We start from the raw sequence: 27,486 nt of genomic DNA, 5'->3' as shown, positions 1-27,486 counted from the left end.
ACGTGTCTCCGACAAAGCGTTCTCGAGATATTTCCGTTTGAAAAACTGAGTTTCGGGGGCTGCGCCATGACGTCATGCGGCCGCGCCACACCCTCTGCAACGTCATAGCGTGCAGCTAGGTCAAAAGGAGTGCGTGAAAGCAATAGTGTCAGTGCTATTTCAAATGATTTGGCGACTGATATTAGGTGGTGCAAGCGACCCCGAAGACATGTAACTCCTTGTGAGAGTGAGGATGCAGCCATGGCTGACCTTCATGAGTTCGGTCTGGGGCTGAGAACCTCGGTAGTCAGCTGAAGGAATGGCCGCGCGGGCCGGTCAAGAGTGAGCGCTACTGAGTTTCCGACTGATGAAGAAGCAGCAGCTATTGCAGACGAGGCTGATGTAATTATCAGATCGCTGGAGAGCAGGGTCGCCAAAATGGAGAAGAGTGATGCGAGTGCTCTAAATGTTGTTCCATACCGATTAGATTCGCTTAGACTCCAGTAGCCTGCCACATGGTGATGTTTTGGTGCGAACTTGGAATATTTCGGACTACTCAATTGGAGAACAGTGCAGGCTCTTTGAACCACGGGCGCGACTCTTCGCTCGCAACGCTATGGAATCTGAAAGTTCTAGGTCCGAGAGCTGTTCGCTGTTTTGTCACTTGTCACGGTTGTGCACTCATCGCTGTAGCATAAAATAATGAGGCGCCACGGGTGCGGAAAACTAAAATTTTCTTTCTCAAAGCACAAGCACCGGCACCGGCAAGGAGAAACGCGCGTTCTCTGACTACATGACTGTACAATACGGCTGATACGAGTGTAGTACATGACAAGTCCGTGTGTTGACTAGTTTTCTGAGTCTTGTGTCAGTTGTGACATGAGTTTGTTGACTGCACTACAGCTAGATAACACACTGCACGCACTGCATGCACGCAGCGCAGAGCGCATAGATCTAGACCATGTAGACGGGCTAACGGAAAAGTCCAACTCGGAAACGGCTAAAATACGGTATAACCTCGAGGTTTAGCGAGCTGAAAATCACAGGGTACGTAGTGTTTGTAACACTGAATCGAATGGTCTTGGTCCGAAGAAGCTGCGATAAACGGTTCCCCAATCGAACGCGCTCCGAATATGGCCATTTTGTACACAACTAGATGGTGTGGCTACCTGGCTGCACGCTGTGACGTCATCACCTGGATCTGGGTGATGCGCGCTCAAATTCGCACATGTTCGATTGGGCGTATCTGACGAACCATAACTTATACTGGCATAAGCCGCAGCCTCCTCGGACAAAGACCATTTGACTCAGCGCCCCGAACTCTACGGACTGTGAAATTTAAATTTTTCACCGGACTTCCCCTTTAACCAGTTAGTACATAATTATGTAGTAGTTTTCGGCAAAACTTGCCGGATTATGCTAGCGCAATAGTCTCCAAAACTGGGAGTGCTAATCATGCTCGATATCTGACATATAAATGCTAGCATTATCCGCAGGCGTAGGCATTGGCAGATAATGCTCGAAAAGGTGGCAGATTCTGCTCGAAAAGCAGTGAAATTGGCAGAACCATACAAACCTTATGGCGGTCAATTCCTCGAATTCTGCTCCATTTCTTTATCCACATACCAAACATGCATGAAACTTACCAGAAAAAGTACCGAATTCTGCCAATTTTTCTAGTGCACTCTGGATAATGCAGAACCGGCACTCCAATCCAACAGTATAAATAATTTATTATAATTACCCGGGTACAGGATTTGTCAAAAAACTGACGTGTCCTCTCTAAACACCTCTATATTTAAAGTCAAGCGCGGATAATGCTGGCACTCGTAAAAGCTTCTGAAGAGAATCTACTGATATTATACTTAACACACAATTTATCCCAGGCAGAAGCATGGTCATGATTCAGTATTGGAAAAAATTCAAAAATCCCAGGATTTGACACGGCTATAGACTATAGAGCGAGATTTGCATTTCAAAGATACCATGTGCCAGTGCTTTAGAAAAGTATAAAAATCATTACACGTAAATGGCTGCTTTGGAAATTGTGGTGCCTTGAAAAATGAAAATAGAAGGTGCTACAGTTGAAGATACATGTATTACGAACGGCAAAGAGACAAAAAAATGAAAATCAAATGCAGGAATAAAAGACGAGCAGAATGTGATTACGCAAACCGGTTCAACCGGCAGCAGCAATTATTTGTGAAAATGTCTGCTGTGAAAATTGCAGTTACAGTAAGTATCGTTTATAAAGTGACCGGATATAATGATATACCGGTTATAGTGATAGAACACGTCAAAATCAAAATCAAATCAGAAAAAATACAGCTAAAATATCACTTTATACACTATTATCGGCTATACCGATATATCGCTTATTGTGATGGACTTCAGGAAGCAAACCATATCAAATGTACAGGAAAATATCGCATATAATGATCAAGAGTGATGATCACAAAACAATTGTGTTTTTTTTTGTGTTGGCCGATTTTTCTTCACTGTTTTCTGACCAGACAACATTCGCTCCTTGATCGCATCTTTTTGCTTGATGATGGTTGAAACGCTCGACTGAGGCACACCAAACTTTTTTCCTACGGCAGACTGAGACACGCTAGGGTTTCTCTCTACGAACTCTACAATTTCAGCTTTCTTCTCAGTGGAAAGACAAACTCTCTTTTTCGGCGGAGGCTCCATGACCAGACCTTTCACTGGGGAGCAACTTGGCAACTAAACAGGAAGGACAGCGAAGCCCAGACTTTCAGGTTAGCTACTGTCACGAATGTCACTCGACGTAGGTCTACTCATGATCTCTTTTTGATCTCGTTGGACACCGAGTACGCGAGTACGGATCCAGCTCAGGCTTTTTTTTTGGAGAACACGCTGAAGAAGCAGCCATGCCACATGACGTATCGAAGTATTAGTACATGTACAGTCTGTACCAGGGAGTAGTAAAATGTATTTTACTACTCCCTGGTCTGTACTCGTACTGCACTGCCATGCACTGCTCTGTGTCATGCACCGGTACTCAGTCTGCGGAGCATGCATGCACTTTCAGCATGCTTTTTCCAGCGTGTACGCATCATTTCATGTGCAGTCATGTGCCATGTGTCGGTCAAACATGCAAATCGGCTATAGTGATGCACCGGATATAGTGATAATTTTTCGAAAATCAAAAGGGCACGTTATATCCGATATTTACTGTAAAAGAAGAAATTAAAGAAGCTGGGCTTTGAAAATGCATCGTAAAATGAGAAAAAGGGTAGCCAAAGAGGACTGAGAACTTCAAGTCCCCGGGATAGACAGAAATGAGGCCGCCCAGAACCTGATAATGCTACGAGCACATGTGCACACCGGTTCAACCGGAAAAGAATTTAAAAAAAATGTTCCGCTATTCGACATGATGACGTCGGACTAGTGCGCTGCTTTACCAGTAGGGTCTAAGCTCAAATACGTACTTCGAAGTACTAGACACGTTGGCAAATATGGACCTAAAGCGAGGTTCTAAGTCACCAAGATAGACTATGTAGTAGGGCTGAAACGATTTTACCAATTACTCGGTAATCGATCGATAATTCCTTATCAATCAAGTAATCGTTACGTTATAGATTACTCGTTAGGGATTTTGAGTCCAAAAAGTACTGAAAACCCTCGTTTTTGTGAAGTTTGAATCAGTTTCCACTGTGAGTATGCAGTTGCCAATGGCATGGTGCACATTCTGAGGTTATATTGACTTTATAACTACCATGTTTCTGAGCTACCCTGTCACTAATGCAAATTTGTGGTATTATAATGGCTTAGATTTCGGAAACAGAGCAATGTTTACACAAAATTCTGACACTATCTGCTAACGATTATAATCGATAAATCGATCGTTAAGCTCAAGAGTAATCGATAGGTGAAAATCCATGATCGTTTCAGCCCTACTATGTAGAGATATGTTTTTGAGAATAAAAAGAAATTGAACAACAATTCAACACAACTCAAACAATCTATCTAGACTCTACACATGGGTCAGGTACTGTGCATGGAGCGAAGGGCACGCGCGGGGAAATCCAGCATTCTGGTTTGATAACACAGCCCTCATGGTGAACTATGGCGTAAAAAAATATAATTATCTTTGAAAATGTACCAGGCGAAAACAGTATCTGGTGAACAAAAATTTCACGGTTTCACGGCCAAAGGTCGAGTTTTCCACATCCGCAGGAACACCAGCACCCTCTTGGATCAAGGCGCAGATGCAGCTCCTAACTAAGCGGTGGGAGGTGAATCATTTAAAAGTAATCGTATGTACATGGAAGTAGAAGTAGGAGAAATAGTTCTTTAGAAAGAACAAATCGATGACTGTGGTTGTGTGCGGATGTATGTGAGAAACAGATCACTCTATCAGTTGCCATGACCACCATGTTAACCGTCCTACTGCCAGTCACAAGGCTTCAGCTCTCTGTATGTACAGCAGTAAATACACACAAACAAATGCATTCAACCATGCATGCACACACGCACACACACACACATGCACGCACGCATACACACACACACACACATGCGTGCACACACGCACGCACACGCACACACACACACACACACACACACACACACACACACACACACACACACACACACACATGAAACACAAAATGTTATTGCCTTCTTCCCCTGGCCCCCGCCATACAACACACATTTTACGCACATTGTTGTATTTGGTTCTTGAGAACGCCGAAGAGCGTTCCCGGGACTGTTCGCGTCACGTTCCCGTAACATAGAGCAGAGCATCACTAACTATTTCTTAATATGCGCAAGCTCCACTGCAGCCACTTCATTAAATGGAAAACCCTACACACACCATCTTCAATCCAAGTGGTCTCTTCGCTGCAAACATAATTCTCAAGATTGAGAATTATTTTTGCAGCGAAGAGACCACTTGGATTGAAGATGGTGTGTGTGTAAGGTTTTCCATCACTAACTAGTTAATATAATTATTCACATACTAGTACGTCATACGACAAATGGGATGGCACAGTCGATTTTAAGCCGCAGCCCCTTCGTTGCCCGAGAAGTTTAGTATAAAAGGTGGTGCTTAAAGGGAAGAGAGTATTTACACCTAAAAGGGAAAAGGGTGTTATGCCTAAAAGGGAAAAGGGTATTATTCTTAAAGGGGAAGTTAAGGCAAAAATTAAAATTTCACCAGTTGTAGTCTTCGGGGTGCTGAGTCGAATGGTCGTGGTCCGAGGAAGCTGAGATGCTCCCTTCCTACTTGAATCCCAATCGAACTCGCGCACTTCCACCGAAACTGGGTGACTGCGCCCTACTAGATGGGGATTTGTATGCAAAATGTCACTAAAAGCGCCATTTCGTTCTTATAAAAGCACGGATGACCGCGATTGGCCCATATGTTGTAGTCTTTTGGACGCTGAGTCGACTGGTTTTGGTCCGAAAAGGCTGCGATGCGGCGTTCCTCCTTTATTCCCAATCGAACATGGTTGAAGAAGCGGTCACGTGCTCCTGCGTACACCAGTCACCTGGTCACCGTGCCTGCAGGGTACAACTTACTAGCCTGTTTGACCTTTTTTGGGTGCAGTCCTGTCACTCGAGTTGAACTCGAGTTGAACCTTGGTGTGAAAGTTGTCACCTGCTGGCGTGGTGACCAGGTGATTTGGGCACCCAGGAGCACGTGACCGCTTCTTCAACCATGTTCGATTGGGAATAAAGGAGGAACGCCGCATCGCAGCCTTTTCGGACCAAAACCAGTCGACTCAGCGTCCAAAAGACTACAACATATGGGCCAATCGCGGTCATCCGTGCTTTTATAAGAACGAAATGGCGCTTTTAGTGACATTTTGCATACAAATCCCCATCTAGTAGGGCGCAGTCACCCAGTTTCGGTGGAAGTGCGCGAGTTCGATTGGGATTCAAGTAGGAAGGGAGCATCTCAGCTTCCTCGGACCACGACCATTCGACTCAGCACCCCGAAGACTACAACTGGTGAAATTTTAATTTTTGCCTTAACTTCCCCTTTAAAAGGGACTAAGGGGCCATCCGTAATTATCGATCTTTTTCACAAAACGAAAAAGTTTAGTTATGACCCACCCACCCTGAAACGAACAAATTAATTGACTTGAGACTTTGTGCAGAAAATGATCTACTGTAGATTGGCTGTTACATGTATACAACACAGCGAGGCCACATTTTGTGTGATTGTGCAAGTATTAAAGTTATGTTTTCTCGGAAGTCTGGTAGACTCTACTACTTCTTGACCATGGAAACATTTTATTTTCACCTACCACACACATACACTGCTAAATAATTCGCACCTCTAGTCTCTACGCCTAAACACGGGAATTGTACACTTGCAAATCGTCAGAGTTCCGACATTGACATGATACTGCCAAAACAAGTCGACTTCGGAGCGGAAACAAACGCCATAGCTATCACAGACTGCAGTGGTCGTGCCTCGCTCGCAAATGAGAGCAGCATCGCCCCAGAATCGCTGTCGGAAAGCTCTGTAAGGTCGCACGCACGCCGCGCTGCGCTGCCGTCAATCAGGTACGTAGAAAGTCGATGGCCTAAATTTCCGTCTCTGGAAGACTGTCGACACGGGGATCACTCTCCATGGCTTCCCCACCATAAGCACGATCAGATTCTTCCAGGTACATTACGACGACATCGTCTTCAGCGGCTGGCGCTCCCCATATTGGCGTGAGAATTTACTTGGCGTGCGCCCCGCTCCGTAATTTGAAATTCTCTTGCATCGGCGGCTGGAACGAAGTATTTATCTATCTGTCGTCGGTCCCAGAGTGAATGACCATGGCGACTGCTAGGTCCTCGTCGGAGAAGTCATCCGAGGACGAAAGGAACTCACTGCACTAAGTACAGAGTGGTATCAGTGCATCCATGCAGCACTTGCCTGGCCGCGCGACGTACTGTCGATCTACTTCACAATGTATGCATGCATCAATGCATGCAGTGCGCGTTGATTTTTCCGCTTTCGATGTTTTTTCAAAACGAAACCGGCCGCTACCCACCCACCCTGAAACGAAACTTTTTCGTTTCGTGAATAGATCGATAATTACGGATGGCCCCTAAATTGGTGAAACGAATATTCGAATATTCGTTCGGTTGGTCACCTTCGAATATTCTTTAACCCTTTCACGGTCTCAGAATCCAGTCAAAATGAGGCTATTTACAGAATTCAACAATTTCGTACCTTGATTCATCCATAACTTCAGTTTCCCTTCGCTTATTTTCGTGATCTTGGGCTCTCTGGAAACTTGCGGCTCTGGACAAGAGCAACACGCCGAGCTACAATTCGACACCAAGCGTGCCGTGGATCCAGCGCTGCAGCGCAGCGACATCGCCCCAGTGCTTGATTCACGACGAGAAACAAGATTCAACAGCCATTTCCCTGACCTTGCTCACATCGAGCTCATATTTTTTGTGAGGAGTGCAGCGAGTCCATACTCTCATTTGAATCCGTGTCTCTATGGCGACAGGTAGCTGCAAAGGGAAAAACCCGTCCTCAAGACCCAGCTCGCCCACTCAAATCGTAAATGAGCCGTGACGCAGATCGCGAGCTTCGTAGCATCGCAGCCGTTCACTCTATCGCTTCGGCGATTGTTTTTACGGATAGCCTGGAGCTTTCTCTTCAACCCAGATATTTAGATGTGCGAATTTGCTCAAAAATAGACTGAGTTACGATAGTTTGAAAAATCGATCACCGGTGATCGATTTTCAAATGTGAGACCGTAAAAGGGTTAAGTCGCGTTCGAGTATTCGTGACGTCACTTCGAATGCAGTGCATATACGTGCATGCACGCCAAACACAGTACAGACAGTGAGTAGAGCCTGCCTGTGACTTTGCACTGCATACTTGCACATGTATGTGCAGACTGGACTGCCAATGTTGCACATGACATGTATGAACTTCGCAGTAGCCTTATGTGGCAGACTTTCACTCATTGTCCTGAAGTGCTTTTGTTCCACTGGACCACATTTCTTGAGCTTGGTAATTCCTTTCTAAAAAAAGTGAATAGAAGTTCGTGCAGTTTTTTTCGTTTCCGGAGGAAGTGCATCATGAATGAATGACACGAATACATACAAGTAGCACCGACACATTGCACTGCAAGATCTAAAAATATAGTTTTTTTAAAGGTTCTGTCAGCAGATTGAGTAGTTATTAAACTACTCTGGTAGAACTCAGTTTCAGACTCAGTTTCTTTTTACGTACATGTATTCAAACCTGCCCCGTCGCTAGATTGCTGCCTTCTGCCATCACTGACACTCTCTGCCGTTGTTGCTCCGCGTCCCTGCTGAGATTCAGTCTGGGATTGGCCGGTCGTTGCTGACGTTGTTCCTGTTGGTGCAGCCTGGCCATGCTGACGGTGCTTGTCTATGCCTGCAGCAATGGCGCAACGAGGTGTGTGTGTGTGTTTGTGTGTGTGTGTGTGTGTGTGTGTGTGTGTGTGTGTGTGTGTGTGTGTGTGGATGTTCGTGTGTGTGTGTGTGCGTGTGTGTGCATGTGTGTGCATGTATGTTTGATAAGAGGGGAAAGAGAGAGAGAGAGAGAGAGAGAGAAACGTACAATTGCGACACTGCACCACGTGGTGTGAGTTGTCGCCGTCGCCGTACCCCATAGAAAGGGTATCAGGAGTTGCACACTCTTGGGGGGGTTATATACTCTTGATGATATGCCAAATAACGTGCAACTAGACTTGGGAGGGCATCGCACACAAGTTGCATACAAATCATACTACAATGTGTACATGGTAGGCCCTGAGCTCTGCAGGAGCACAAGTCACAGGTAACAGTACAACTTTGAACTTTGTATGCCACTACTCTGCAATGCCCTAGCAAGTCTAGTTGCACGTTATTCGGCATATCATCTACTCAGCAGATCACTCGCCGTCCAGTCGACTCCACTTATAACAAACTCGCTTATAACAAACTCGCATGTAACAAACTCGCTTATAACAAACTCGCATATAGTGAACTTTGTGCCATAGCAAACCGTCGCCCCTGTTTGAACCCATCCAAAAATTGACCCTTCGTTGCGAACCGTTTCCGTTGATACCGATTACTGGACCGTTATCTTGAAGGGCCGCATGTAAACCGAGTGAACTCAGTCCAGTCATGGTCCACATGCCAGTCATGACTTGCTGCTTATTCAGTGTAAGTTCATTTCTGTGATAACGAACTTTGGCTACTGTATAAGTACAAATTTTCGTTTACGAAATCTTTCGTTAGATCACTCCACCAGCAGGTTCGTTACGTACTAAATTTCGTTTCTGGTCGAGGTCTGTCACCCCGAACGTTCATAAGAAAAAAATGTTAGTTTGGTACAAAATTTAGTAATTTCGTGCCCCCCCCTAATGAATAATTATAGCGAAAGTTCATTCCAAACGAAACTTTGTACTTATACACAATATAGAGTATACCGGAGGATGTAGCCAGTGTGCGGCCTTGTTGTTCTGTTCTGTACGTTGTATACATCATAAAAAAAACTGACTAGCACACGAAGCACAGAATTATAGTTTCGACTGAGCCTTTCGTACCATTACTATACCAGTGGAACACAGTGGTGACTGAAGCCGCAGCAAGCGAGTCCATATAGCCGGCACTAATTCACGGCTCTAACTAGTTAAACACACGGCGAGGAGACAATAATTTGATAACCGCAATCAATAAAACTAGCTGAACCGACATTTGTGTACTTTATTCATGCAATGTAAAAACGGTGGAGACGATGTGCAATAAAACGATGAAAATATGAAGAAATGGTGTAGGGAAAAAATATATGGATTCAAACAAGTTTTCGTACAACACTCATCAGGAATCGTCGTTGTACTAAAGGACACTGAAACAAAAATTGAACTATTATAGAAAATCTAAGTTACAGAAATAACACTAAGAGCAACAACAGTGAAATTTACAAGTGTGAATTTTGGGGTGGGGAGGAGAATGGGCGTGGTAGCTCATCGGGTCGGCTTGTGTCGCCGCCTTTGCTCCGGCCGTCGGTGGTTCCCTCGTCAGTGCCCCCGGCGGCTTTGGCTGAGGTGGTGCCGCTTGCGGTCCCGGTCCCACTGCCTCCTCCCGATCCTCCACCATCGGTTCTTGCGGCGGTGGAGCTTGCCAGTGGGAGACCGCGAGCAACACTGACAGCTGCAGCTGGGTGGGGGAGGAGAATGGGCGTGGTGGCTCATCGGGTCGGCTTGTGTCGCCGCCTTTGCTCCGGCCGTCGGTGGTTCCCTCGTCAGTGCCCCCGGCGGCTTAGGCTGAGGTGGTGCCGCTTGCGGTCCCGGTCCCACTGCCTCCTCCCGATCCTCCACCATCGGTTCTTGCGGCGGTGGAGCTTGCCAGTGGGAGACCGCGAGCAACACTGACAGCTGCATTAACACTACAAATGCCGACTCAAAAAGACCCACCTTGCATATCAGTAGCTCCCACACCAACACCAACAACGCAATCTACAGCAACCACAACTAATCCACCATCCAAGCCCACAATTGAAAGACCAAGACGATCAACAGCCAACTACAACAGAAGCTACGCACTCAGCGGACAAGGGCGAAAGGAGGGATGTGATAGCAGGGTGACGGCCGAGTTGACTTCAATGGACCCGGTCAGGCGGGATGGACGAGACAGAGAGAGTACAGAGGAAGCGGAGGATGGAGCGGACGGCGGAAGGAGCAGTGAGTCGGAGAGCAGTGATGGGAGTGATGGTGAGAATGCCGGTGAGAGTGTTAGTGTTGTGCGTAGGTTTCGTGGTAGCAAGTCTTCAGTGTACAATCATCTGCTAGCTAGTCCTGATTGTTGTAATTCGTATTCCGACTCTTCGTTCACTGTATTGTGCCGTGGTCGTCATGGTTATGGACTGCAGTTAAAAGTGTTGGAAGCTATCTATCAGCGTCTGTACAAGCCTAATTTGTGTGTACAGAAAGATAGTATAATTGGGTTGAAATTGTTCAAGTAACGTGTCGTGTTTAGTGCGGCCAAGCTTGGCCGTTAATGTTCTAGGTGTAATGTACTGCTGTTATGTGTTATCACGTTGTCTTTCCTTCCTTTCTCCTTTGTTCATTTCTCGCTTTGATTGTTAAAATTCACACTTGTAAATTTCACTGTTGTTGCTCTTAGTGTTATTTCTGTAACTTAGATTTTCTATAATAGTTCAATTTTTGTTTCAGTGTCCTTTAGTACAACGACGATTCCTGATGAGTGTTGTACGAAAACTTGTTTGAATCCATATATTTTTTCCCTACACCATTTCTTCATATTTTCATCGTTTTATTGCACATCGTCTCCACCGTTTTTACATTGCATGAATAAAGTACACAAATGTCGGTTCAGCTAGTTTTATTGATTGCGGTTATCTAACTAGTTAATTATTATTATTAAATTTTGAATAGGGCAGTCCCACAGGCCTAGGGCCTTTTTACGGGATACCCTATGAATTGTTGAATAGATGAACGGAAACTTCTGAGCAAGGGGATTGTGCTAGTTAATCCACTGAGTTAATCCACTGAGTTAACCCTTTAAGAGCCGCCCCATACTTGAATGCGTCGTAAACGACGCATTCAAATGCAAAACTTCAAAAGATCGTAACTCAGTCCAATCTCGTTCAAATCCATCGATAGAAATATCCAGGGCAAAGAGAAAACTCTCACCTGTCGGGAGAAACAATCCGCGAAGCGCTGGGAGCAACGGTTCCTGAGATAAATCACTCGTAAGTTGAGCCGCGATCGCGGCAATTTCAAAAGCGCGCAGTGCGACTTTAGTATTGAGAATTTTGAGACTTTTCGTCACGCTGGTTTACTCGAATTTGCACGGGTTTCACTGTAGATTTTGTCAAGAGTACACAGCGAAAAAATTGAAACTCCACGATCGAGTAAAATGAAATATCTGGAGCGGGACGCAATTGGACGCATTTTGGGGCATTTTTCGTACTGTCGCTGCGATCTAGCGCTGGATAGACAGTGTGCTAGCTATCATGATCGACCTCATTCTCTTCCTCTCGCGGAGACCGTTCCAGGAAGCCCTAGATTGTGAGGATTGAGTGAGTAGAACTGAAGCTATGATCCAAGGAACACGAAAAAATGCAGAATTTTGAAATTTTCCTGTGGCTCTTAAAGGGTTAATCAACTGAGCTAATTATTATTATTATTATTATTAGTGTTGAAACGATCTCACCGGGTACTCGTTAGCTCGCTCGCCAGAAACTCGGCTCGTTTGTGCGGCCAGCTCGTTTGCACTAACGAACACCGTACACCGTAATCCGTACACATGGCAGTACAAGTCGAGCGGGGAGTCGGAAATTTTTTTACGACTCCCTGGTCGATCGAGAGTCCAGTCCCGCGCAAAGTGAAAATCACTCGCAGTTACAGTGACTGCATGCCGCCTGCACGACACTGAGTTGTTTCAGTTGTCGTTGCAGCTTTGGTGGACTCCACTGATGTCTTGTTCCGCATCTGCTGACCTGCTGCAGGGCAAACTTCTGTCTACTCTCCATTCGAGTGAAAGTTACGCTCAGTCGTTTGGAAGTTTTCTCCCGCGATGCAGCGAAGAACAGGGCAACAGCCTTTGCAAAACGGTCTATTGTTACAAAGGCTGCTCAACGACGGCACTGAAAAGACATCTCGACACCAAACAGCAGTCCGAAGTGAAGCAGCAGCATCACCAAACGCCGGCGGTGATAATTTGGACCAGCTGAATTGAAAAAAATCGAACTTAGGAAAAAATATTCTAAAAAATCATTATTTGCCACATCAATGAAACTCGTTAGCTCGCTCGATAGCTTGTTCGTTAGTGGAACTGATCGCTCGTTTGTTATAGATACGCTCGTTTCAACACTAATTATTATTGCAAATAACGCTGAGTAATTACACGAATGCATAAAAACCAGCATTTGCTTCCGGGAAGGATTCACAAGCATAAGACAAAAACGCTATGGCTCAATGTAACTGCACATACGAAAAGCAGCTTCTATTGTCAAGTTCGAGTGGCAATGTCAGAAAGACGGTAGTGAGTTAATCCACTGAGTTAATCCACTGAGTCAATCCACTGAGTCACCCGCATGACGTCGTTCATTATAATTATCCGGAGTCGACTGTACATGGATTTGTCTGAATACACGCGTTCGAGCACACATGCTGTGGAGGAAAAATCTTGTCATGCGCTGCTGCAGTCTCACGGACACGGTACTGTCACTACGGTATTGACTGTATCACCACTTTTTGCCCCAGGTACCTCGTGAATTAATAAAATACTCTGATCTGGGATCTATTTTTTCCATTTTTTTTCCGGCTCAGCCACCCCTCCCCCACAAGTAAATTGTACTTCAGATTGCTGACCATAGCACACTAAAATACCTTCCGACGCCCCTGCGCAGTCTCACGGAAACGAGCAAACGATGCATGCCACATGGACACAAGCACACGCCAATTCTAGGTTTGCATGTTGTTACGCGCGTACTCGCAAAGAAAGTGCACTTACGTTCTAGAATAACGTCAAGACGTGGATAGATTTCGGAGAAGTTGAACTTAACAATGCGGTCTGATCGTAGCATGCGATCAAATATCCTAAACGAGTCAGCATCCCCCTTCTGCAGTAGGTCGAGAAGTAGGTCGTTGTGTTCTATTTCCTCTCCTGTTGCAAGGAGCTTCTTCTCATCTGAACTGGAGATCAAGAGCTCGGATCCGCACAGGACTCTCATGGTCCGATTGTCCATCTTCTCCGCCAGATCTGGCTTCAGTTTGAGAAAGTCTGCGTCTTTCCACGGATTGTACGTGGTCGGCATCGTTGCAGCTGCTGAGTACAAACACGATGGGCACATGCACACACGCATGCATGCACATACACACACACACACACACACATACACACGTACACAAACCTCTTTTTGACATATACACACATGTGTACACATGCACACACACACACGTGTACACACGTACACACACACACACACACACACACACACAGAATGATCCTTGAAGACACGTTAGAGTGCTCAATATGAGTGTTGGCAGATGAGCACTCCAGAGCTCCCCCCCCCCCCCCCCCCCACACACACACACAAGTTCCGGTGTCTCCCGATGATTGTAGAGAGCAAAAATTCGGAGTAGACGCGAATCCCACTGGACATAGTGTGTGTGTGTGTGTGTGTGTGTGTGTGTGTGTGTGTGTGTGTGTGTGTGTGTGTGTGTGTGTGTGTGTGTGTGTGTGTAGTTAATATATGTACGTGTGATTCGCTTCAAGAGAATTAAAATTTACATTAGTGAAACCATCGTCACGGCTCAAATGATAACATGTGCGTCAAACACGGTGCGACCAGTATGACCATGGTCATACTACTTTTCGTCCAGGATGGTCTGCCCAGAGTGCCTGTAGTGCGCTAAAACGTGCCTGCCCTGTTGGCCGAAAATTCCAATTCTTCCCCCCCCCCCCCCCCCCCCCCGCCGGATGCCCGATAGGGCTTGAAAGTGATGACGTCAAAAACGGCCTGGGAGTAGTAAATTGACATCAGATTTCTATTTTGGATCCACTAAGGTGTGACTTTGCTATTGCCTCAGTATGTGGGTGCATAGCAACCCACTCATGTCGTATGCAGGTGCAACTTTTACTTCGCCACCAGTTGTCACCCCGCCCCCACTAGCCAAATCAGTCAGTTTCACTGGCAACATCACCTTGCTGTGAGTGAGACCGCTTGAAATGTGCTTGGATCCATACAAAAACTGGATCCAGGTGGATCCAGTTTTCGAATTTTTCAAATTGTTGCTATGCCATTGCTATGGAGTGACGTAGCACTTTCAAGCCCTATTATACCCCCCCCCCCACACACACACACTGCCCCGTGACGCCCCTGGATAATCTACCGTCAATGCGGAGAACGGCCTGGCCTGGTGATCGCTTAGCAGGTGACTCTGAGCACATACTCGTCTCTACCCACTGTGTTGTAGGTGTAGGCTCTATCCAGCCCGCGGTGCCGTGCGCTCTTCAGTTGCCATGGGTACTGCACTTCTAAGCACAGCAACCATGGCAACGCCTGGCACGGCTCTGCGGGTGTCAGAGGATTTAGGGTGGTACTTCCAGCCATCTGACGTACAATTGAATTTTACGTGTGTCTGTGTGTGTGTGTGTGGGGGGGGGGGGGGGGGGCATCTCTGACATTTTCAATATAATTATAGAGCCAACATCGATGCCTAGTTTATTGATTCACAGGGCAAAACCCGGGGCAAAGAGTGGTGCGGTCAATACCGTAGTGACCGCAGCCTGCACAACGCCTCTGCATGGTAGCCATAGCAACTGCCGGCAGTTAGCAAGGCAGTCGGACCATGAGTAGATCGAAACGTACACCACGGCGTACAGTTGAACCAAGATTGATGTCGCTCGATAGCTACATGAGCTGAGGGCTGCCACCCTTTTTACCATGTAAAAAAAAGTGATATGTGGCGAAGTACAGTCATGGCCAAAGAAATCCGCCCCACACGCCGAAAGCAGCGCCTTGGCTCATGCGTCCCCTGCGGTCCTCGGATGTTGTTGTTGTTGTTGTTGTTTTTTTGGACCGTGTATAATAAAATAGAAATGGCAACGCGGCACTGACTTTTGACTCATGGGTAGGATTTCTTCGCGGCCAAAATTGTACTTGAAGTTTAGTTGATCGGCACAGGAAGGAAGACAGACGCAATATTCGACTGCCGGGGCACCTGCTAGCAACGCACCCTGGCCAGTGAAGCCTGGAGGCATCCTGACAAAGGAGGTGTCCGCATCACACAGGTTCTATGCAGAATAGGCACGCAGACTTCTGTGCACATGCTGTCATTTCTGTCCCACACGTCTTGCAATAAATTGTTGCAGGATTGTTCACCACGTTCACACCGCCAGGGACTACTACATGTAGTACTAGAAATTTTTCAGTTTAGCACTCCCTTTAGCACTCCCTTTAGCACTCCCTTTAGCACTCCCTTTAGCACTCCCTTTAGCACTCCCTGGTTCACACTCTCACCTTCTTCTATGCGTGCTTGCCGTGTGCGCAGCCAGCGATGTCGACGTACAGAACGGTTCGTAGCGCCCAGGGAGTCGTAAAAGCCCGGGAGAGGACACGGCACACATTCCCAGAAAACATCTTTGCCTCGCGCTGCCGGGGAACGCTGCCAGGGAACGGTGTTGCGAGGCAAGGAAAGTATTATTTTCGAAAATTGTGATGTCTTCTTGAAATACTAATTGGGACATTCTCCGATTTCTCTTAGAGCACGGAGACGATTGCTCCGTCGAGTCTTCTGATCTCTATTTTCATCCTCAATTCTTCCAGCTGCCTCACTCATTCTCTCTCAGTTTATCGAAGTTAATTTATTCTGAGGCGATGGAAATGCAAGATAAATCCCTAATTGTACTTCACTTTTATTTGAGTTGGGGTGAACGAAATGAGATTTGTGGAAAATGACGCCACTTCCCGTGTTAGCCGCTGGTCGTATCATACAGCCCATATTCCATTGCAGGTGATGGGCGAAAGTTCTTGTGGAGATCCGCTGAGCGTCCTCGTACTCATGGAGTTATGAATTTGTGTCAGAAATTGCACTGAAATTGCAGTCGAGTGGACTTCTGTGCGTGTGTTGTGAGTGAATCGCAACGGTTCCCTTCCTTCAGCATCGTCAAAACGCAACATAGAGCATTATTACGCACTCGTTCCATGATTCATGATATTGCCTGGATTCTTTTAAAAACAATCAATGTGTGTTCCCTATCTATCTACATTGTACATGGTTGCAGGTCGTTATTTATAAATCTTGATAATTTCAACACTTTTCTACTCGTATACTGAGTACGCGGTGACTTTAGGCGAAACGGAAAGCTCAGCCTCCAGGTTGGCCAGAAAGGTTCTCAGTGAATCTAACCCAAGTCTTGGCGAGTGTACAAAAGGTAAACCTATCATTTGTACTTCATAACGGAATTGTGCACAAAATGCGCACACACGCACGCACGCGCGCGCACACACAAACACTGTACAAACACACACAAAAGTACAAGCACATGTGCACAATCATACACACGTCTCCTCCTCCCCCCCCCCCCCCCCCCCACACACACACACACTCAACTCCCCACCCCCTGTACCATGTGTACTGAGTCTGACAGACAGACACACAATAGACCCTTTGCGCAATAAGCGAGAGGGGTCGAGACGGGGCATGCTGTGCACGCGCTGCACACTTGGCATGCAACCAGCATGCATGGTTTTGCTGCAGGACGTGATCAAGTTTCCTGTGACAGGCTGTGTTTTCACGGTCCCGACGCGATGTTCATGTATGTACTCCCCAGCCTTTTTTTCATTTTGAAGTTAGTTTTTCTAGTTCTGAAGGAAGAAGTCCCGAAATGCTTTCCAAGGACCACTGTTGGGTTCTTGTTTGCAGCAACCGTCATCCCTAACGTTAGTCTAAGGAGCCCACTTGTCTTTCCATGCGTTCCCTGGTGATGCTGGCATTCCACACTCTGGAATCCTGGCTATCTGGCGAGAAGAGGGCCGCAGTGCTGCGATATCGTTTACAGTGTTGTGTTCGGAACACTTTGTCCATGACGACTTTCATCCTTGCTTTTGCGAAGATATGGAACGCCCTGCCAAGAGACTCTGGAGCTTGAGAAAAAGCATGACCCATCCCTGTCTTCGCTATTGGAAGATCGACTGCTTGCTGGCGCTGCTCGAGCTGCTGATGTTGAAGTGGAGAGAGACGCGGCCTCATCGCTCAGGTGTGCGGAGAAAGTCATCTGAGTTCGAGCTGTGGCTGTGTTCACGATATGACAGACTTTCACATTATGCACATAGCCACCAAAGTAAAACTCATGGACACTATCCACGGGCTTGTTCACTAGTACTACTCCATCAGCTCCCTCTTCACTGTCGTCGGCGACTTGCCCCTGCGTTGGAGATGAGCCGGCAAGCATGGTGTGGCACTCACTCTGGGAAACAGAGGTTCATCACTCATCCACTCGGACGCATGAAATGTTGGGCATGATGAAGGTACACTCGAGGAAGTGGTGCCCTTCTTAGTTCTAGGAGCATCAGGGTTCTGCATAGAGAAGTGTTCTCTACATCGACAGAGGAGAGAAGGTAGAGAAAATAAAATAAATTTCAATCTACAGTAATCCGAAATATCCACTGAATGCGGAAATCTTACCGCTCCAACAACTCCTTCTTTTTCCAGACAGATACGCACCCTCATTCAGCAGAAAACTGTTCAGTTCCTTACACAACCGATCTTCATTTGACAGTTCGTCCACGGGTTCCAAGGCCATCGATGGCAAACCACTCGACACTCTCTCCTCCATCTCCAAAATGGAAAAATACAGTGTTCCACCATGCTCAACAACTGATACTCTGCACAAAAATCGAAGAGGATGCCCCGTCTCGGATCACGTGACCGTTATTGTGCAAAGGGTCTATCATGTTTATGCTTCCTTCGCCACCAGTTTTGGATATGGTGTCAACAACGAGTTGTAAAATATTGGTATTTTAGGACTCCCTGCCCTGAAGACGAGCACAGCGCCGTGGATCGAGCAGATCCGGCCGCGCCGGCCTAGCGTGCTTCACTTTCTGGCCGAGGCAAACATCGTCCGCGTGCGCGCATCCCGTGTCCTCTCCCGGGCTTTTACGACTCCCTGGTAATGACTATGTAACTGTTGCCACCAGGGAGTCGTAAAAGCCCGGGAGAGGACACGGCACACATTCCCAGAAAACATCTTTGCCTCGCGCTGCCGGGGAACGCTGCCAGGGAACGGTGTTGCGAGGCAAGGAAATTATTATTTTCGAAAATTGTGATGTCTTCTTGAAATACTAATTGGGACATTCTCCGATTTCTCTTAGAGCACGGAGACGATTGCTCCGTCGAGTTTTCTGATCTCTATTTTCATCCTCAATTCTTCCAGCTGCCTCACTCATTCTCTCTCAGTTTATCGAAGTTAATTTATTCTGAGGCGATGGAAATGCAAGATAAATCCCTAATTGTACTTCACTTTTATTTGAGTTGGGGTGAACGAAATGAGATTTGTGGGAAATGACGCCATTTCCCGTGTTAGCCGCTGGTCGTATCATACAGCCCATATTCCATTGCAGGTGATGGGCGAACGTTCGTGTTGAGATCCGCTGAGCTTCCTCGTACTCGTGGAGTTGAATTTGTGGCAGAAATTGCACTGAATTGCAGTCAAATGGTTGTGAATGAAACGAGATTTGTGGAAAATGACGCCACTTCCCGTGTTAGCCGCTGGTCGTATCATACAGCCCATATTCCATTGCAGGTGATGGGCGAACGTTCGTGTTGAGATCCGCTGAGCTTCCTCGCACTCGTGGAGTTGAATTTGTGGCAGAAATTGCACTGAATTGCAGTCAAAATGGTTGTGAATGAAACGAGATTTGTGGAAAATGACGCCACTTCCCGTGTTAGCCGCTGGTCGTATCATACAGCCCATATTCCATTGCAGGTGATGGGCGAACGTTCGTGTTGAGATCCGCTGAGCTTCCTCGTACTCGTGGAGTTGAATTTGTGGCAGAAATTGCACTGAATTGCAGTCAAATGGTTGTGAATGAAACGAGATTTGTGGAAAATGACGCCACTTCCCGTGTTAGCCGCTGGTCGTATCATACAGCCCATATTCCATTGCAGGTGATGGGCGAACGTTCGTGTTGAGATCCGCTGAGCTTCCTCGTACTCGTGGAGTTGAATTTGTGGCAGAAATTGCACTGAATTGCAGTCAAATGGTTGTGAATGAAACGAGATTTGTGGAAAATGACGCCACTTCCCGTGTTAGCCGCTGGTCGTATCATACAGCCCATATTCCATTGCAGGTGATGGGCGAACGTTCGTGTTGAGATCCGCTGAGCTTCCTCGCACTCGTGGAGTTGAATTTGTGGCAGAAATTGCACTGAATTGCAGTCAAATGGTTGTGAATGAAACGAGATTTGTGGAAAATGAAGCCACTTCCCGTGTTAGCCGCTGGTCGTATCATACAGCCCATATTCCATTGCAGGTGATGGGCGAAAGTTCTTGTGGAGATCCGCTGAGCGTCCTCGTACTCGTGGAGTTATGAATTTGTGTCAGAAATTGCACTGAAATTGCAGGCGAGTGGACTTCTGTGCGTGTGTTGTGAGTGAATCGCAACTGCTCCCTTCCTTCAGCATCGTCAAAACGCAACATAGTGCATTATTACGCACTCGTTCCATGATTCATGATATTGCCTGGATTCTTTTAAAAACAATCAATGTCTGTTCCCTATCTATCTACATTGTACATGGTTGCAGGTCGTTATTTATAAATCTTGATAATTTCAACACTTTTCTACTCGTATACTGAGTACGCGGTGACTTTAGCCGTTTAGGAAACGGAAGGCTCAGCCTCCAGGTTGGCCAGAAAGGTTCTCAGTGAATCTAACCGAAGTCTTGGCGAGTGTACAAAAGGTAAACCTATCATTTGTACTTCATAACGGAATTGTGCACAAAAATGTGCACACACGCACGCACGCACGCGCGCACACACACAAACACTGTACAAACACACACAAAAGTACAAGCACATGTGCACATCACACGCCCCCCCCCCCACACACACACACACTCAACTCCCCACCCCCTGTACCATGTGTACTGAGTCTGACAGACAGACACACAATCATGTTTATGCTTCTTATTCCTTCGCCACCAGTTTCGGATCGACAACGAGTTGTAAAATATTGGTATTTTAGGACTCCCTGCCCTGAAGACGAGCACCGCGCAGTGGATTGAGCAGATCCGGCCGCGCCGGCCTAGCGTGCTTCACTTTCTGGCCGAGGCAAACATCGTCCGCGTGCGCGCATCCCGTGTCCTCTCCCGGGCTTTTACGACTCCCTGGTTGCCACGAAGATCCGTCCAAACCAGGGAGCCCTAGCCTGGGCATAGTCATACTGTGTGCGTACCGCGTAGGGCTCTCTGTAAGGCGGTGTTTACATGAGGCGTTTCAACCCGGGTTGAGTTCGACCCGGGTCAGCTTTCAACCCGCCATGTGCATAAAATGAATGGCGCGTTTACATGACGCATTGCGCTTGACCCGGGTTGAAATTTCGCCCCGGGTTGATTTCAACCCTCCCCCCAAGGGGAGGGTTGAAATCAACCCGGGTCAAGAAAATCGTACAAACGTACTTCTGTGCGTATCTCGCGCCAGGTTTGAACGGCACTGCAGATGCAAATTTCGCGCGAACGGATTCACGTGACCATACAGGACTGTAGAAGTGGACTTTTGGCGGCATATCAGTATTTGACCCGGGTCAACTGCCTTCATGTAAACGCTCACCTCTTTTGTCTATCGTACAGACTTTCAACCCGGGCTGAACTCGACCCGGGTTGAAATTTCTCATGTAAACACAGCCTTAGGGTTGGTTCACATCAGGGAATAGTACAATACCCGGTATTGTATATACAGAAGCCTTGCAAGACCGGGACTCTGCCAACCGGTTTATGGTTGTAGTCAGGAGCACTACGCGTCCTCGCCTTGTAACATGCTGTCAAAATCGAAAATACCCGGTATTGTACTACTCCCTGGTTCACATAAGCAAAATCGGCGCCGCAAGACATCGGCGGTGAGCCAGCTCCCGATCCGTTGCGCATACTGTTCGAGTACCAAATCTACTACAAAGTAGTACAGAATGTGCCCAAATGCTACGACAGGTTTGCCAATTGAAGCTTGAATTCTTTGTTTCTTCAGTAGTTCAAGGTCTTTCGGTGATGGCCACTCGGTGCTACCTTTTACTGGAGATCATGAAAATACTTCTACACATGTTATTGCAGTATAGTAAGCGATTGTGTCGAAATTATGCTTGCAAACGTTGGTGAAGTCACAAGAACTTGCCAATGTATCCATCATAATTTTTTATTTGTTTCAATTGTATTTGTCTCATAAGTTGCACAATGGTCAAGCAGACCATCCGAGAAGGACGGGCTGGTATGCTGACTTATTTGCCACCTTGAAGCGACTACAAGAATGGCGAACGGACCTCCTCTCTAGCTTCAATTTAGGAAAATTTAGGACAAGTATTGGTTTGATATTTTGACGAAGTCTGGCTCCCGGCAGCCGGCGATCACCGGCGCGAACGGTTCACAAACCACTTTTGGTCAAAACTGTACGGGATCGGCGCCGGGGCAGATCGCAAGAGTTGGGCACAGTCCAACTTTGCCGGCGGTCCCTTGCGATATTTTACCGTACGATTTTGTTACGACTGCACTGGTTCACACAATCGCAATGCGCCGGGAGAGGTTGCAAGAAGCCCACCGCCGGTGACTCCCGGCGCGTACCGGCGATATGTGAACCAACACCTGCGCACAGTCATTCCGTGCATTCCGTCGGCAGGCCGGATCACCATTTTTTTCATCAATTTCTGACTTTGGTCCTGAGGGAAAATAGCAGGGGCCGGGGAGATGACTGGAGAAAGCTCAAGAAGCAACCAATCGAAAAGCCAAAAGCCAAGATTCGCTCATGCATAACCTTCCTAGGGGCTCCCGTAAGAAGACCATAGGTCTGTGGGAAACACCCTAGTAAAATAAAAGTTAATAATAATAATAATTAAAAAGCTTCCGTGGAGATAAAAATGTAATCAACGCAATAAATAGAGTAAGCTGCGCACTCAGTACAAACACCATTAGCAAAACTTGTTTTCATGTATAATAAATAAGCTTGTTCCTAAACGTTTTCGTCGCCATCTCATCAGAGGATTACTGGCAAATCAAAAAAAGCTCTTAACTCAATATATATACGCACAATGCAAGTAATAATTTAGACCCTAACTAGCGCGATAAAATGAGAGCTGAAAACATTACACCATTCAACGATATCAGGTGACAACAAATGCGATAAATTCACCACTAGAAAGTTACCAAGCAACCACAAACGAGAACTACTGATCTAAATTCACAAACAATTTCAACGTAAACAAATTCTTTTTCTGCCTACACAAAATCGGCCTGGTGGTAAAAATGTAAATAGACTCCAATACACGCAAATACCTTTGACTACGTGAACGAGACCAAACAGAAAAGCAATCATCAGCATAACTAGAACGACAATCACTATTCTGAACAAGGTGGTTGGCGATAGAAGATTCATACACCCTAACAACGCTACTAAAACCAGTACATACTTTGGAATTACGTGACAATGAAACCGACCTGACATTCCTTGCCGCTACTGCCAATCCAGACGAGGCCGATGTAGATGTCCGTACCAAAGGCACGTCCGTTGCTGGCACTGCCTGCTGCGATGATGCTCCCTTTGACGTTCCAATGGCTGTTGATGTTGATGAAGAGGAGGAGGGAGATGAGGAAGACGCTGACGACGACGATGACGACAACGACGGAGACGATAAAGACTCTGCTAACCTCGCCCTAGAGCGAGTCACTGGTCCCGCAGACACACCATCCGGTGGTTTCTTCGGTGGCCGGCCACGCTTTTTGCCACCGGAGGTGGACACACCGGATGACGGTACAGAGGAAGTCAAAGAAGACGAAACCGCAGATACCAACGATGATGACGGGATAGAAGGAAGAGACGGTAAAGACGAAGGCAATGACGAACAAGCCGATGCCGACGAAGAAGACAACGACACCCCAGTTGGTTCCGTCCCCAGCGAGGGTGCACCTCCAGTCGCAGTACCAATCTTTGGGGGACGACCTCGTCTAGGCCTTGACGACCGTGCCTCAACAGGCATAACGTGAAGAGGCACATGCTGGTGGATCCGTGCCTCCAGGTGCTGAAGGGTCCTACCCACATACCGGCTCTCACATTGCCGGCACTCGAAGTTGTAAATAAGATGTGATAATTTAAGAGTGGGTAGGACATCCTTCTTCACCATGAAGGCACGAGCTGTTGTGTAGACGAACCGGACACTAACATTACGAAAGTTCGATTCTGCAGCTGACTTAACTCGACGTTGCATGGTACGACAAACAGCTTGAATTTTCGTTTGAGAATGTTATGTATCGTCAGATAGATGGTGTCGTGATGGGTTCACCGTTGGGTCCAGTTCTTGCAAATATATTTGTGGGTTACTGCGAATCATTGGTCCCCAAATGTAAATGGCCTGCGGTGTATTGTCGTTTTGTTGACGATAGTTGGTCCTACTTTCAGTCTCGGAGCGACGCGCAGGAGTTTCTTGAATTATTGAATAAGCTGCACCCGTCACTGAAGTTTACTTGTGAGTTTGAATCGGCTAGTAAATTGTCCTTCTTGGACGTTCTTGTAGAGAAGTCTGGTATGGGTGGTGTAATTACATCAGTGTACCGGAAACCAACGTTCACCGGCTTGTACATTGTTTGGGACTCGTTTACTGCGAGGTCGTACAAAATTAATCTCGTTCGTAATCTAGTGGATCGTGCTCGTCGATTATGTTCGCCTTCAAAGTTGGATGAGGAGCTGGAGCGGCTACGCACTTTGTTTCGTTTAAATGGGTACCCGGAATATGTGATATCTAAATATGTCGTAGTTAGTACACTGGGTGGAGCGAAGGAAGTGTCCTCCGAGGCCACTCCGGTGTATCTTCGTTTGCCTTGGAAGGGTGAAGCTGTTTGTCGTACCATGCAACGTCGAGTTAAGTCAGCTGCAGAATCGAACTTTCGTAATGTTAGTGTCCGGTTCGTCTACACAACAGCTCGTGCCTTCATGGTGAAGAAGGATGTCCTACCCACTCTTAAATTATCACATCTTATTTACAACTTCGAGTGCCGGCAATGTGAGAGCCGGTATGTGGGTAGGACCCTTCAGCACCTGGAGGCACGGATCCACCAGCATGTGCCTCTTCACGTTATGCCTGTTGAGGCACGGTCGTCAAGGCCTAGACGAGGTCGTCCCCCAAAGATTGGTACTGCGACTGGAGGTGCACCCTCGCTGGGGACGGAACCAACTGGGGTGTCGTTGTCTTCTTCGTCGGCATCGGCTTGTTCGTCATTGCCTTCGTCTTTACCGTCTCTTCCTTCTATCCCGTCATCATCGTTGGTATCTGCGGTTTCGTCTTCTTTGACTTCCTCTGTACCGTCATCCGGTGTGTCCACCTCCGGTGGCAAAAAGCGTGGCCGGCCACCGAAGAAACCACCGGATGGTGTGTCTGCGGGACCAGTGACTCGCTCTAGGGCGAGGTTAGCAGAGTCTTTATCGTCTCCGTCGTTGTCGTCATCGTCGTCGTCAGCGTCTTCCTCATCTCCCTCCTCCTCTTAGTAGTAGTAGTAGTAGTAGTAATTATTATTTGACTAGGGGAGTCCCAACAGGCATGGCCTTGTTACAGGGAACCCTAGGTGAATCTTTGTGAGGTGAGCAAAAGTACCAGCAGATTGTGCCTGACGACAGTTTGGAGGAAGAGTGTTCCACCGACCTGCCGCCAGAAAAGAAACTGAGCGCAGTCCATACCCAATATGTACAGTAGGTAATACTAAGGCAGCTGTATCCTGGCCACGAGTACGAGCATTTGTGTGCGGGCCAACTGAACGCAGGAGAAACAGTGACTGAAGGAGGGGGCTAGTAATTGATGACAAGCAGCGATAGACCAAAACGTATAGTTTCAAATTAACTCGTTGCTCAAACGAATACAGATGACACCGTTGTAAAACTAATGCAGTTGGGGTTATTCTATCTAAACCAAATGCCTTCTTCATCGCAATATGGCTGACCGTCACAAGCCTGTTATATAGGGTAGTTTTCAAACAGTGCACATACGCATTACTTGCATATTCTAGAGTAGACTGTATAATTGACAAGAAGAAAGTTCTCCGAGCTGTAGCTGATAAATTGCGACGGCCATGAGCAAAACAGGCTAGTTTAGCGAAGACCACTGAACACACCTTTTCTACTTGTGGGCGGAACGTTAGATGCTCATCGATTAGTATACCGAGGTATTTCACAGTAGAGACAGGGGAAATGACAATACCTTTACAGGTCAGGTACAGGGCTGGGCTCAGTGCAGGCAGGGCAGGACGCCGTATCAACATGAACTGTGTTTTAGTGGGGTTGAGCAGAAGGCCTTTCTCATCAAGGTATTGCTCTAGCAACCGCATACTATCCTGCAAGCGTAGCATAATTGTAGCCACATCAGAGCCGAATACGTAGAACGCAATATCATCAGCGTACAGCTGCACGACACTCTGGTGAAATATATCGGGTACCCGGCGAATGTAGACGCAGAAAAGCAAAGGCCCAAGAACAGACCCCTGGGGGACCCCTCTTGTACAGGGTTTGGTGTCACCCTTCTCACCATTGACAGTAACCTGCTGGCTGCGGTTCGTGAGATAGTCTGAGAACCACTTGAGGACAGTGCCGCCTAAGCCAGTGGTGGCTAGCTCTCCCAGCAGACCTGTGTGCTGCACACGGTCAAACGCCTTGCTCATATCCGCAAAGACTACTCCGCATTGGTCACCGTTGTCAAGTGCTCTGTTCCATCTGTCTATGCAAAGTGTCAGGGCATCCTCACAGCTATGGTGTGAGCGGTACGCAAATTGTTCAGCTGGTATGGCTGACAGGTCTGGATTCTGGGTGAAATACGAAGTGACTTGCTTGTGGACAACCTTCTCTAGGATCTTGGCCGCGATAGGCAACAGTGAGATTGGCCTGTAGTTGGTGGCTGAGGTCTTATCACCAGATTTGTAAACAGGGCAGACATGGGCATGTTTGTAGGCAGCTGGAAAGATGCCAGAGCGAAGAGACTGGTTGACGATAACAGTTAACGGATACGAGACTGAATCTCTGCAGGATTTCAGGATGCAGGGCGGAATATCATCGGAGCCGGTGGCTTTGTTGGATACCAGAGATTCAAGCAACTTGGAGATGGTATCGACGCTGACGGTATCAAACTCCAAAAGAGTAGTGCTATTGGGGTCTGCAACGGGTAGGGGCAGCTCGACTGGTCTGGCAGGGTCATGGACGATCTCGGCGAAGGTAGTTGTCAGATCGGCGAGTGTGGCTGCTGGGGCAGCCCTCACTGCTGTTCTACCAGACAAGCTATTGATAATGGCCCATTGGCCTCGTGGGTCGTGGCGACGATTTTTGAACTCTCTGATGTAATACTGTGACTTCAGCTGCCTGTTGAGGAGAGTGCCTTCTCGCCGTATTGCACGATACCTCTGCAGAAGCTGTTGATCTGACGGGTGAGTGCGTACTTTTCTATGTAGGTGGATTCGTTGCTGGAGGAGGTGTTTCAACTGAGGTGTCACCCATGGCTGAGGCTTCGGTTTACTGAAAGCTGGTGAGACCACGGGGCAGATCGGTGAATGTTTGTCTAAAACTCGAGTAATACAGTGTGAAAGCTGGGTGACTTGTGCATTGACATCAGCTGACTTGGGGAGAGGCTCCAGAGTGCTGTCGATATCATCACAGAGTGTAGCGGGGTCAATTGCATGTGGGAGCGGTTTGCGCACGAATTTGAGGCGGGAGTTAGCTTGCTGCGTGGCTTTGTAGGAGAAGTTAGTCAGAACGAGATCATGGTCGCTCACGCCGTCTACAGATACTACAGTTGTCTTAACAT

The 27,486-nt window shown here is 47.2% G+C and overlaps 1 long non-coding RNA gene across 2 annotated transcripts; it reads right to left on the bottom strand.

The window, feature by feature from the left end:
* Positions 1–3,162: 3,162 nt before the first annotated feature.
* On the bottom strand, positions 3,163–16,453 carry LOC135829477 (uncharacterized). Of its 2 annotated transcripts, none has more exons than XR_010555835.1 (4): positions 15,974–16,453; positions 13,462–13,776; positions 8,204–8,371; positions 3,163–4,420 (listed from the first exon to the last, which is right to left on the bottom strand). It is a non-coding gene; the product is annotated as an uncharacterized LOC135829477 (long non-coding RNA). The 2 variants fall into 2 exon arrangements; XR_010555834.1 differs by having other exon boundaries at positions 13,462–13,773.
* Between the last annotated feature and the right edge of the window lie 11,033 nt (positions 16,454–27,486).

The sequence above is a fragment of the Sycon ciliatum genome, chromosome 13 (assembly GCF_964019385.1).
Source record: "Sycon ciliatum chromosome 13, ocSycCili1.1, whole genome shotgun sequence".
Lineage (NCBI taxonomy): Eukaryota > Metazoa > Porifera > Calcarea > Leucosolenida > Sycettidae > Sycon > Sycon ciliatum.
Note: the sequence above shows the minus strand (reverse complement) of the source record. Positions and strands in the feature narration are given on the sequence as shown.